Consider the following 13,832-nt stretch of genomic DNA (forward strand, 5'->3'; position numbering starts at 1 on the left):
TTGAATTTCATCAACTGATTCAGGATCAGGATTGGCTTCACAATTTCTTCAACCAAATTCTACTAGCAAAACCAATCAATGTCCAAGGATCTTAGGAGAACACAGAAAAGTCAAGGAGAAGGAGGAAGAAACAAAGAGAGATGGGGCGCCTGGGTGGCGCAGTCGGTTAAGCGTCCGACTTCAGCCAGGTCACGATCTTGCGGTCTGTGAGTTCGAGCCCCGCGTCAGGCTCTGGGCTGATGGCTCAGAGCCTGGAGCCTGTTTCCGATTCTGTGTCTCCCTCTCTCTCTGCCCCTCCCCCGTTCATGCTCTGTCTCTCTCTGTCCCAAAAATAAATAAACGTTGAAAAAAAAAAAAAAAAAAAAAAAAACAAAGAGAGAGGGAGAGAGAGAGATAGTAAGAAAACCAAGTGAAGAACTTCAGTAGTCTATCCAACAAGAGATTGTTGTTTGCTTCTGGCACTGCTGGCTATCCATCCAGCCCTGATTTCTCTCTTAGGATGTTACTGATGTAAATTCTGCCTTCCGTGGTTGAGTATTCTCTGGGGCTTAAAGTGAACCAGGGAGATAAGCTAAACTTTGCAGTAAGGACTGCTTCATGTCTGTAAAGGAAACCATCATGAAGGTTACAAAGAATCTTTTTCTGTTTCTTTAGAGAAGAAAATTACACATTTTCTTTAAATTACACATCCAATCCAGATACATGAATAAAAACTAGTCTGGACAGAATAGTTCTGAAAGATTGATCACTAAATAACTAGAGGAAGCCTGTTAGTTCAGCAACTGCAAAAAAAAAAAAAAAAAAAAAAAAGCTTTGAGGCCAATGTTGAAAGCAAGTTCCACGATCAAAGGAACTCTTTCTAGTTTCAACTGTGAAGAAAGAAGCGCTTAATAACTCTGCAGAATCTTAGTATCCTACCGGCAGCAAGGGTCATTCTTAGTTTTGATCTTTGAAAAGAGAATATATCATGTTAAAGTTATTTTTATAGGGAAGACTTTTTTTTTTGCCTTAGAAATGTGTCCTTTTGAAGCAGCTTCACTCCCATTCTCTTATTTTTAAAAGTGTTTTGTCAAGAAAAAGAAGCTTAAGGGTGATATCATCATTATACCCCATTCTGGGCTTGATCTTCCTCTTAAGTCATAATGCTTAATCTATGAAACAACTATTTCCATAACAACAGGCACAAAATCCAATTAAAAATAACCCTTTGGTTCATAAAAATCTCTGTGGGCCAACTTCAAGCTCCTTTCTTGCATTATTAAAAATGTGGAGAGATTGATTTTGGAAGACAAGGTTTTAAAAAATGCACTTAATATTCTCAGTTCAAAACAATGTTATCTATGCAACTTGAAGTGTAATGGAGAGTGCACTGGCAAGAAGTTAAGAATTGTGGTTGCTAGTCCTTGATTTGCTACTAAGGAAAGTAGTTGGGGGCTGGCAAATGCTTACTATGTTCCAGGCATCTTATCTGTTAACTTATTTCATCTTTACATTGTTATCCTTTTGTAGATGTGGCACTGAAGGCCTAGAAAACAAAAACTTTTTGCCCCGAGGTCACAGGGCTAAAATGTGATAGAAAAGTGTTCCATCCTAGGTCTGACTGACCAAAGTCTGCATGTTTTCCCCTGCATTAGCCTGCCTCCCAGCTATACCTTTGGCTAGAAACTTCTCAGTGTCTCTACATCTAAATGAATAGATGGAGACGGGAAAGCTGCTCTTTGTCATGGCTTCCACCTTGCTCTACAGAATGATTACATGTCACGACATCTGACCCATCCTCTACATAAGTTATGGAGGAAGGAAATCTCTAAACAGAACACCACAACTCTAAAAGGTACTACAGGAATGATACAGAGGGAGGGTCATCATTTTGGGACTGAGTCCACCCATAATCAGCAATTTGCTAGAACATTTAGCTTCTGGTGGTCTCAGCAACCTTATTTATAAAAGGCAAGAGATGATGTAGATGATCTCCATAATGCCTTAGAGATCTCACATTCTCACATTTAAAACATATGGAATTGGTAAAGAAAGGTGGCTTAACTGCTGTAATTTTGAGTTTGAGAGTCATTTAGTCATTTGTCCTCTTCTCAAAATTTTAATGGCAATATTATAGTCACTAAGGCCATGAATGATCAGAATTCCTTTTGATATTTCCTCTTCTTTTGGGGGATATCAAAATATTGGAAGTAACATCTTTCTCCCAGCATGAATGTGAGTATTATCGACTGAATGTTCATGTGTTGAAGCCCTACTCCCTAATGTGATGGTATTAGGATGTGGGCCTCTGCAAGGTAATTAGGTTTAGATGAGGTCATGAGGGTAGACCCAATGATAGGATTGATTCTCTTATAAGAAGAGACATTACAGTTCTTTCTCTCCATCATGCAAGGACACAAAAAGAAGGATGGCCATCTGAAAGCCAGTAAGAGAACTCTCACCAACTACCAAACCTGCCAATGCAGTGATCTTGGACTTCTCTGAGTCTAGAACTGTGTGAAATTAATGTTTGCTGTTTAAGTGACATAGTCCATGGTATTTTGTTATAGGACTCTAAGCAGACTTAGTAAGCAATAATTTAAAGATTTTAAAGAAAGTCCACAGCATTGTTTCTATAATCATTCCTTATGCTTTATAGAGAGTTAAAATTTATTTCTATTTTTACACTTGATTCTTACTGTAATCTATTATTTAAGCCATAGAGTTACCCCCGCCCCCAATTTTTTAGTCAAGAAAGAAGACTTAAAAAGGTCAAGTGTATGATTATAAGTCTCAGAGGCAGTAAGGACTGGAATTAAGACTGAGATCTTGAGATTTTCCAAGCCCCTTCTAGTGTCCTTTCCACAGGCCCCAAAATGATGTGCAGACAATAAGAGGTGCAATGTGGCTGAATGACAACAGCCAGTATTTAACCAGACTGAATCAAAAGTCAGCTCTATAAGATAAAGCTACATTAAAGAATTATAGAACTAGAAGGAACGTAGGAGGTAGAGAAGCTCACGGAGCCATCTACAAACATACAATTTGAGATCCGAAGCAATTAGATGATGTTCCACTGTTCATATGAAGAGTCCAAGTCCCTAGACTGGCAGTCTAGTGAGCTTTCTTTAAATCATTCTCCCATTATATTACGCAGAACTAGACTGAACTTCTTAAAGGACACCAAGATCTGACTGTACGATCCAGTTCCCGACTACAATTGGTTCTCCATTTAAGGTGAAAGTCAGGCAAGAATAAATACTGCTTCTTTTCAACAGGAGTTAAGCTATAAGCGTTTTCTAGTTGGTGATATTCATCAGATTTTCTGGCGACTCTGCAGCTAAAATTCATGAATTTGCATACATTTAAGTTTATTAATTACAAATGGAAGTAGACACAATAAGCATTTCAGTTTTCCTCAGTCTGGTTCAACTTGATTGTCCTTTCGCAACCTACCCATGTATGAGGTTCTTGTGTCTATAATTTTACTCCTAAGAAGGGTTGAATATAAGGGCAACTTGAGGAATAGGAGAGGAAGGGGTGTGTGTGGGGGTGAGGGGTAGAGTCAGTAGTCAAATAAATCCTTCTTTGAAATCTACTACTTTTACAGAGCCTTGATTTAACCACTAGGAAATACATTTAACAAAGGATGATGTCTGTTTTTGACCAGATTAGTAACCACATTTGCTAATGACTTTTCAACTCCAATTTCACTACAGCAGGGGATGGTGGAGAAAATTGGATTTTTTCCCTAGGGCTGTCATCAACTAATTATGTCATCTTAAGTAAGTCATTTATTTTTCCTGTTCCACACATTTCATCTGTAAAATGAGGATACTTGGTAAGACCATGTCAAAAATGCTCTCCAATAACCCAACCTGAAAATTCTGTCATTCTTGGAAGGGAGAGAAGTGGCCCGCGCTATTTTCTAACCTTGTGGCAACATGAAAGAGTGCAATATTATAGTGAAGTTCTCTAAATTTATGAGATTTAATTATTATCTTTGTTAATTTCACCATTTTTATGTTGATATGCATAGACAGAGGAAACAGAGAACTTCAGAGAGTTATTGTAGACCTATTACTCAAGTCAAATGGATCCAGTAGGACAATATTGATGTATGCCAGCAAATGGATCTATTAACTTATGTAGTCACATTTTAAAGAGAACTGTTTTTGTCAACTTGGCATTGCTCAAAATTTAGCACCGAATAATCAGTACATGGTCAGTCAGGAGCAGGAAATACACTGTTCCATGTACCAAGATATGTCCTTGCTTTATGGACCAGTTCACTTAGGAAACAAAATCACAGATCAGAAGGTGATTTTGTAAAATAGTGATCTTTAAGAAACTCTTTCTTTTAACTGTGGTAAATTATTCTCTCCTCAGTTTAAAATATTAGATCAGGGATGGGCAGTGTTGGAGACTCTGACCCAGTCTCCCTCTGAGCTTGCCTTATTCAGAACAAATATAGGGTAAAATGTGAAAATCCAGGAGCTAAGCTGGGCCAGTCGTTTTATTATTATTTTTTTAAATCAATGAAATTATTCTTTAGCCACCTGTAATCTTGCATAAAGAATATAGAAATGATGTAAAGTGGTAGCTGTCCTCCTGTTTAAGAAGCAGTCTAGGGCCGCGTGGGTGGCACCGTCGATTAAGCGTCCAACTCTTGATATCGGCTCAGGTCATGATCTCACGGTTTGTGAGTTCGAGCCCCACATTGGGCTGTGCGTTGATGGCACGGAGCCTGCTTGCAATTCTGTTTCTTCTTCTCTCTGCCTCTCACCCACTTGTGCTCTCTCTCTCTCTTCAAATAAATAAAAAAAAATTAAAAAATGAAGCTGGCTAACTTGGTCCCAAGGCAGCACCCAAAACACCTATGAATCCAGCTGGCTCGTTTCTCCCTTTTAGAAAAAGGATTATTTTTTTAATCAGAAAACTTGAGAAAGGCTTTTAAAAATCATTTGCAAGTAACCCTTTCCTTTAAAATCAGATTTGATTAAAAAGAAAAGATTCATAAATCATTTATGAATTTAAAAAAAGCCCTATTCTTCCAGAACATTATTTATTATGTATATCAAGGACCAGAGGTATCCAAAGGTACCATTGTTAGTTTATGTGCATTATCAGTCCTCTTGCATGAGTTCTCAACACACCCTTGATTGTAAAATACAAACTTATAGGCTTCATCTGACGATTTTGTAGGCCATTTCCTTGTAGGTCATGTGAGTTATGGAATAGATTGCCTTTCCTTATTTCTAGCCATAAGGAAACCAAGATTTAGGATTTGCACTTAATTTGATCAACTATATCATTTTCTTGTCTTGTTTTTTATTTTCTTTCCTTTCCTTCTTTCTTTCTTCATATTGTCTTTTCTCCACACTGAATTATTTAAAAATATTTCTTAATCATTTTAATTCTGTTTGAAAGTAGTGGGACATAAATCAATAAGTGAATTTATTTAATAAAGAAAGGAATAGCTTCTAAGAGATGTACAGATAATTAATCCAACTCTTTAATTTTACAGATAGTTCCATGGGAGGTTAGTCTGTCTAGACCTCTCTCTCTAATCTATCTATCTACCTATCTCCAACAGGATTAAATGAACCTCTACTAACCAATATCAGGTTTGTTTGCAAGTGTATTTTAAATTTATTTTCATATTTGTGATGAATATTTTTTGAACCAAAATATATATAGCAAAATACATATAATAGTAACTTTAGATCCTTTTTGGAAGAAAGCCTTGTGTGGAAATGTTTTGTGAACTAATTATACTAGTTTTTGAAAGTGGGGGGAAAAGAGTAAAGAGCAATAGAGAGGAATCAAACAAAGCTAAGGAATCTATGAAGCAATGTGATCAAAGATGTTTAGTACACTAAAATGACAACTGTCGCCGGAGTTAAAAGATGGATGTGGCTGGAGAAAAGCAAGCCCATACCTATTATATTTTGATTTTTAAAACACTTAGACATGTGGGCCACAAAGCTGAGATTCCTACATACCCTTTAGGTCATTAGCTCTATTTGTACATTTTAAAGATGTTAACTACATAAGTGGAGCATCTGTATCAGCTACACTATTTTTTAGTAGAGTTCAAACCAATTGGCTCTGGATTTCCTTTTTGTTGACTTAAACATCAAATGTAAGTAATTTCTATTTTATAACCTTATCTTTTCATTGGAGTAGTTAATCTTCTCACTCAAGCCATTTATTGAGCATGGGTATTTTCATGGGTGCTTCTGCAAAGCCATAACCTAGCAATCTACATAGATGACAGGCAAGTGGGAATCCACTTTGTTTGCCTTTTGGAAATGATCGACCTACTACCTCCATTTTATTGAGAACAGGTTGTGTCTTTTCAACTACAGCTGGAGAAAGGCATTATGTAAAGTGCATCCTAAAGTTTTCATAGCTCTGTTATTTAAAAAAAAAATCTAGTGTTGCCATACATATATAAATTGGTTCTATATTTACACAAGTGTTCAATTATTCTTTAGATCACTAAACTACCTATAGCACCCAGTAATTGAATTAGGAGTTATAGCACCACAGCATCTTAGAATTATGAAATTTTAAAACTGAATGGTCCATATTGTGTCTGTTGTCTACCCTATTTAACTACTCTTATTCATTCTGGATTATGTGGCACTCACACCCTATTATTTTAGTTTAAAAATTACTTTGTGCAAAACACTGATCTCAGCATGTGTATGTCCCAACTTAGATTCTCAAGATGCTTGCATTCTAATCAATCAGGTGGTCAAAACACTTTTTCTGTAATGGGCCAGATAGTAAATATATTTGCTTTCCAGGATGTGGTTGTCATTACAATTACTCAACACTGCCATTGTATGGTCAAAGCACCCATAAACTATGTACACAAATGGGTGTGGCTTTGTTTCAATAAAAACAGGTATTAAAAGAGGCAGCCCTCTGTGTGCTGGAGTTTATGCTGTATTTATGTGTAAAATACACATAAATAAATAGACAATTTAAGTCCCCTTATCTCATAGACTTTTACATTGAGTATTAAAGAAAGAACTAATGGAAATATATTTAAGAACTTATTAGTCAGTGGACCTGAGTTTTAGAATCAGTGTTGCCATTAAATCTAGCATAACACAAATGATGCTAATTGAGTCTTCCTCTTAATGCTCCTGGTTTGAGTTTTCTTATCAGTAAAACAACAACATAACAAAACTGAAAGCAATTTAAAAAGCTTTTAAATGGCATAAGCCAATTGTAAAGCCTCTTTTTCTTTTTTTTAAGTACACTCTACGCCCAACATGGGGGTTCAAATTCACAAACCTCAAGATCAAGAGTTACATGCTCTACCTACTGAGCCAGCGAGGCACCCCAAGACCACCAAATTCTAAAATTTAGTTACTTTTCCTAGCTGTACAAATTTAGAACAGCAGCTTTTATTAAAATGCATGATATCTGCAAGTGTGTGTGCATATAAAATTAGGTGTCTACATATTTCCACATTTCTGGATAGTAACAAGTTTCATTTGCCAGTTGACTTTGAGGACAGTAACCTCTGGTGTGAGGCAGGAGCCAGTGGAAAGATGGAAACAAGCCTTGTCACTGTGACAATAATGGGAAGAGAGAAAAGCAGGAGAAACAGGCTAGCACTACACTGCTTGATGCCTGAGTCATGGTTCCTGGCAGCAGCCCTCCTACCTGTAAATGACAAGAGGATGTGTTTCTCAGGTTGTAATTATGACACCTTCTGCCTGCTGTTTGGTTTTGCCTTTAGTTTCTGATTTTAAAATAATTACTTTAAAAAATAATCCAACTTCTGCTTAAAGAGGAGGAGGAGGAGGAGGAGGAGGAGGAGGAGGAGGAGGAGGAGAGTAACTCCTCATTAAATGTTTCTATTTTATCTTTCTCCATGCCTAGGTATTGGGCTGGGAGCAAAATTCTTTTGTTTTTATTTATCACTGTGAATCAGCTAGGGAATTTAATTAAAAATTAATGTTAGACACAGGTAAATTGCACTTCCAAATTCTTCTATTGCTATATACTAACATTACCAGGAGAAGGACCAACATAATAATTTGCAAGTCTGGCGCAAACTGAAAATGTGGGGCTCTTGTTCAAAATGAAGAATTTTAGGACAGTTACAGCAGACCATGAATTCAAGCACAGGTCCTTCTAAGCCTAGGGCCATGGATAACTATGCAAACTGCATGCTGCTGAAGCCATCCCCGATGTGAAAAATTAAGTTTTGTGCTTATTTATTAAGTTTCATTTAGCTCTGTATTTGGAAATATGCAGACAAGGCTGGAAGCAAAATACTTCATTTATTCCCTTAAGAGGAACTGTTGGGTCACCTTCCCCATCTGTTGGCACTTAATGGCAAGGCCTCTGGAGTATCAGAGGAGTTGTCTCAGAACTCTCCTACCTGCCAGGACTGGTGCCAATCAGGACTTGGACTTGGTGACAGAGTAATAATCCTCCTAACAGCCATGAGGCTGAGCTACCTGCCAAGCCATGTAACTCCTCCCTCTTCTCCCTCCCTCTTTAACGTCTCCTCACATGCCTGACAAGTCTTCAGAATGCCTTTATGAACAGCTACTGGCCTTTTCTGTACAAGCAAGGTGATGTTTATAGAGTCCTAAGGATAGACACACTTCCTTATATTGTAAGTATTGGAAACACCCTTCCCTAATTAAAAAGTACTTTGGCTAAATAATGTAAAGCCAGACTTTGAGCTTCAAGATGTTGGTTTTTCAAAAATGAAAATGAACAACAGTAGAAAGGCATTTTATAAACTATTTTAATTTCTGTGGAGAAATAAAACAGTCACATGCTAATTAATTACATTTATGTGTTTTGTTTAGATTATTATTTAAATCTGTCCTTGTGGGTTTTTTTAAGTTTATTTATTTATTTTGAGAGAGAGAGAGAGAGAGAGAGAGATCTCATGAATTGTGAGATCATGACCTGAGCCAAAACCAAGAGACAGACACTTAACTGGTGGAGCCATCCAGGTGTCCCTGTCCTTGTGTATTTATAAGTGCTAGAATGTGTATATCTTGGTCTAGTGCATGTGTTCTGGACTCCCAGGTTGAGTTTTTATCCGCATTCCATAAGTTACCAACTGTGTGAATTTGGGTAATCTATTAAAGTTCTCTGGGCCTCAGTATTTATATCTGTAAAATAAGCTAGTAATAGAGATACTTTATAACACAAATAGATTTAATGCATTTGAGTAATTTAAAGCAATGACTATTACACAGTAAGTCCTCAGTTGTGGTAATAATACATAATAATAATATCACTATTATATTGTCACTATTATTATTAGCTTCCCTTCACTGTGCTTAAAATTTCAAAGAAAATATACTATATCTATGGCTTAGGGCCTTGAATGTACAACTATTCACTAAATGTATATTGAATGGGTGTACTTGTTTAGAGTTTGTTGGATTGTGTGTGTGTGTGTGTGTGTGTGTGTGTGTGGTAGATGAAATATCTCTTGATATTGAATTAAGCCAAAGAGTTAAAGAAAAAGAACTCCGTTAACTTTGAATGCTTACATTCACTTAGAAGTGTTAGGAAATAAGAAAGCTTCATCCCTTTGTTGTCATATTTGGCAGCATGGAATCCGGTAAGTCATACAGTTGGAGAACTTGGGTAACTCAGTTATCTGGCTAATTATTTGGACAGATTTTTTGATCAGTTCCCTTGAAAACAAATTTAATATTGTGTAGAGCCTGGGAGAGCAAAATGACCTAAGGCTAGCAGTCAATAACTTCCAAATGCAAAGAAAATAGTTGGTTCAGGAATTGAGGGATTCAAGAATTAATGAGTCATTATAAGAAAACATGGGCCTTGTCTGCAAAAAGATCCAACCTTGAAGAGCTGCTGGAAACACCCTACAGAGACTTATCTGCCATTTTCCTAACTCACACCAAGGACATTCTATTATCTACAAAACAAACTTTAGTATATGTAGCTGTCTCCCCTTCTGCTCCATATCTAGCTTTATATCATAGCTCTAGGCAAATGAATCAACAAGGTTTAAGTCATCTAGTAGAAGCAGCCTCTATAGCTTTCACATTGATTGTACCCATTTATGACAGACCAGGATAAATACCTCAATGTAAATAATTTTCATGTGAAAAACATACATTTGAAGAAATATAAATTACCTTTTAAGAATATAATTACATTTACAACACAGTAAAATGAACACAAATTATATAAATACATCGTTCAAAGAATGTTTTAAAATAGTTCACCTTAAATCTAATCTAGCTCAACTGGCAAGTTTAGGAAGAAGTATAATAAAATACACCCAATACACTGAAAGAAAAAATTTGGACTGTGACTTTATTTTAAGGAAAAAAGATCATTTCCAAGAAATGCTTATCACATAATAGGATAGCTTGCAGGTATAATTAAGTACTAAATAGTTAATGTGATTTTAAGTAAGAATTATGAACAGAAAATGTATTCAGCATTGGTGTAACATGAAAAGGATTAAATTGATTTATACTGATACTGATTTAACACATCTTATGCAATACTTACAAAATTTCAAGCTATCTGAATGAAAAAAAATGAAAAAAGCATACAGACATTGAGCATTTGGAATTTTATAAATATTTGACTAAATATTTCACTAAAAAGTCATGGGTTTAGAGTAAAAAAAACAGAGATTACTTAATTAAATATAACACTACTCACCAGAATACACTATTATAATAGTTATAGACTTTTGTTTTATAAGAAGGCCAAGGAGAAGGCATATTTTTTCATATTACAAGGAAAGATGGCTTTACCTGTATTTTATTTTCCATATCTTGTTAATGTAAGTCCATTGGAATATCTTTAAATACAAAATTGAATTTATAAAATTTAGCTCTCCTTCAGTATTTTTGGGGTATTCTTGAACAAACTTTCTCCACAAAATAAAAAGTATATTAGAAAATTAAATTTCAGTCCCTGCCTTTGTTAATTTATTTATCCCCTTCCTTTCTTTTCCTTGGGAAGCCATTATGATACTTGATAATCTGTTTTTCAGTATTTGTCTTAAACATTACAAAGCTATTTTTTAATAAAAAGTACTCTAAGAAATATGATAGGAAATGTTTTATCTTTAGAACTCTTGAACTGTAGTATCTCATTTGTTGTGATCTTTTTTCTTTCCTCAATGACTGCATCAAAAAAGGTAATGGACAAGTAACACATGATAACTTATTCATCCATGATATAAAAATTGGAATAATAACACACATTTTCCCAAGCAATGATAAGATTATTTACTAAATCCTTCTTTACATTGAATTTTAATAATGCAATAACAGACAGTGCTAACTTAATTGTTTTCTTTTATCATCATTAGCTTACTTACTTATCAGGCTAACTTTTTAGTCATTGATTGCTATGAATTAGTCATTGAGTGGTATGATTGTATTTAACCATTATTGTAGTAACAAGGAAACTATTGTGATTACTCCTATATTGGAAGGTGTCTTTGGGTCAAAATCTTCTAAAATGAATGGCCTGCTTTCCTATGATCAAGTGTTCTTAAAAGGTGCTTGTCCCACTATAGCAAGTTATTAACAATTGAATCTTATGCCACATTAACTTGCTTAATTTGAGGAAACAGTACTTGCAGGTTCCTTGGAGCTAGTCAACCAGCTGCTAGAAGGAACGTTATGTCTGTGTGCTTCTTCTAGTCAATCTTCCTATGAAAAGGTTATGTCAGGCTTCCGCTTAGTGGGTTACAGTCAAGGATAATTTATAGCAATGCATCTGTAAGTATCTTTTCAGTCAAGATTATTCCAATATGGTCTGTTTCTCAAGATCTTGCTCACAGATGCTTCCAATCAGTTTTAATTTGACTGCTCTGAGATAACTGATGAATCATAATGAAACTTACTTTTGTACATATATGTTTCCTCTCTATTTATCTTTCTTCAACCTGCTCAATAACCTGGACCTACTTTATATTACTTTGGCATAAAATATAAGCTAAGCAGTAGATTAGGTTGTGAAATACTACATCTCATAGTCATATTCTGAGTATACTGTTTACAATTTGTTGCTAAAAGAAAAGGCTGCAAATGACCATGATCCTATACCTATATTTTAAAGAAACACATATTACACAGTGTGCTATATATTAAGTATGTAACATGCAAAGTATTATGTGTTATAAGGGCATTTAAAATATGAATGAAATACTTCTCTGAGCACTGAAATGGTCTCTTTTATATTTTTCATTTCCTCTAGCTTCCAAATATGAATATTATTTCTAATTAGGAGCCAAGCATTGCTTGAAAAGAGACTCATTTGACTATTTTGTAAGTCAACATTGGTGGGAAATTAGTCTCCAAATACATTTAAAATATACAAACCATAATACAAACATATGTTGTAGTATAAACCTAGATTGTCCTAAATAATGGTGGGATTGGTTTCCATTATATCTTAACAAAGCCTTTACTTTTATTTGCCTTTCATTGCATATTTTAAATTGGTAGAGTAGAAAAAAACACTGTAGAAAAATTAGAATGTATGGATGATGAACAAAAATAAGACATGAAAAATTACCCACAATCTGTATAGCAGGAACAATAAACATTTTGAGGGTTATTTTTACAGAAATACTGCAGAAAAGCCATTTTGTTATGGTGGTTGTCAATTTTGCAGTTGGCACTCAAAAAATAGGAGATACCAATTATTTCTTTACTGCTTACTGTTTGAGCTAATTTTCCTCCATTGAACAGTTTAAAGAATTGGCCGATTACCCAAATATTATTTTTGACAGTGTAAAGCTTCTATTTTGATTTATTGGACTGAATCTTCAAATAAAATAATTTAATTTATAAATGTATTATTAAGATACTTCAAGAATCTCATCACCTATACTGTCACTTTCAGAATTCTATGTGGTTATTATTTCTATTTTATTACTTTTTAATATTATTGTAGTCAATATCATGTTCTACCTCCATTTTGATCTATTTCAACACTATGAGGTGAATATGTATGTATTCCAAGGGGATTTGCATAACTAATTAAATCATTTATTTTTTATTTTCTTTTACTGGACACCTTCATAATGCATGAAAAATCAGTAATACCAATTTTAAGTCATGCCATTATAGTATATTAGTTCTATAATATTTGGGTTTTAATTTTCACATAGATTCTTTGGATTTTGTAGTAGTGCACATTTATTTACACTGGAAATTTTTTGATTTCCAAATAGGTTGATATTTTCCATTTATCTGACAATTTAATGAGTGCCTATATTCACAGGCTGCCTATATTCTTTGTATGCAAAATTTTTAAAAAGGGAATTGATAATTCTTACCCTCAATCCTATTTCCAAAGGAATTTTAACTGTAATAATCATCCATAGAAAAAGGCAATTGACTTTGAAATTTAATTTATTTCAATAGTACTATGCACAAAATATTTTCAGTCTAATTTTACAGATGTCCTGGGAAGGGTGATGGGAGGGTGAAGAATTCTCACAACTATATAAGTGATGCATTCAAAGAACAAAGAACAACAAACAACTAATCCAATATTAAGTGGAATAAAAATAATGGTAATTTAAATACTGTTAGTATTTCTTACTTTACCTTTGGGGAAACTGTTTTCATAATGCACTTCTTATCCATCTTGCTCTTTGCTCCCATTGGTAACAAATGAAAGAAATGGATAAGAGTTCTGAGCATACTGAACATTTCAATCCTCAAATTCTTTGATGGCCCCATTCATTACCCCCACCCCCAATTTAAAGAGCCTTTCCCAGCTGACTTATACACCACAGGTTAGCCAGTTCTGTGTTGAAGAAATTGTAATCCTCATGGGCATAATCC

General features: G+C 34.8%; 1 protein-coding gene across 28 annotated transcripts in view; it reads right to left on the reverse strand.

Moving 5' to 3' along the window:
• The window catches only part of NRXN1 (neurexin 1), a 1,133,918-nt gene that overhangs the window by 593,251 nt on the left and 526,835 nt on the right, over positions 1-13,832 (reverse strand). The window contains exon 1 of one of the 28 annotated variants that reach the window (XM_045446029.1): positions 12,387-12,391. The exons of the other annotated variants lie outside the window; for them this stretch is intronic. The gene's annotated coding sequence lies outside the window, so the exon portion shown is untranslated. Of the gene's footprint in view, positions 1-12,386; positions 12,392-13,832 lie in introns of those variants that run through there. 28 annotated transcript variants of the gene reach the window in all.

This window comes from Leopardus geoffroyi, chromosome A3, assembly GCF_018350155.1.
Source record: "Leopardus geoffroyi isolate Oge1 chromosome A3, O.geoffroyi_Oge1_pat1.0, whole genome shotgun sequence".
Taxonomy (NCBI): Eukaryota; Metazoa; Chordata; class Mammalia; order Carnivora; family Felidae; genus Leopardus; species Leopardus geoffroyi.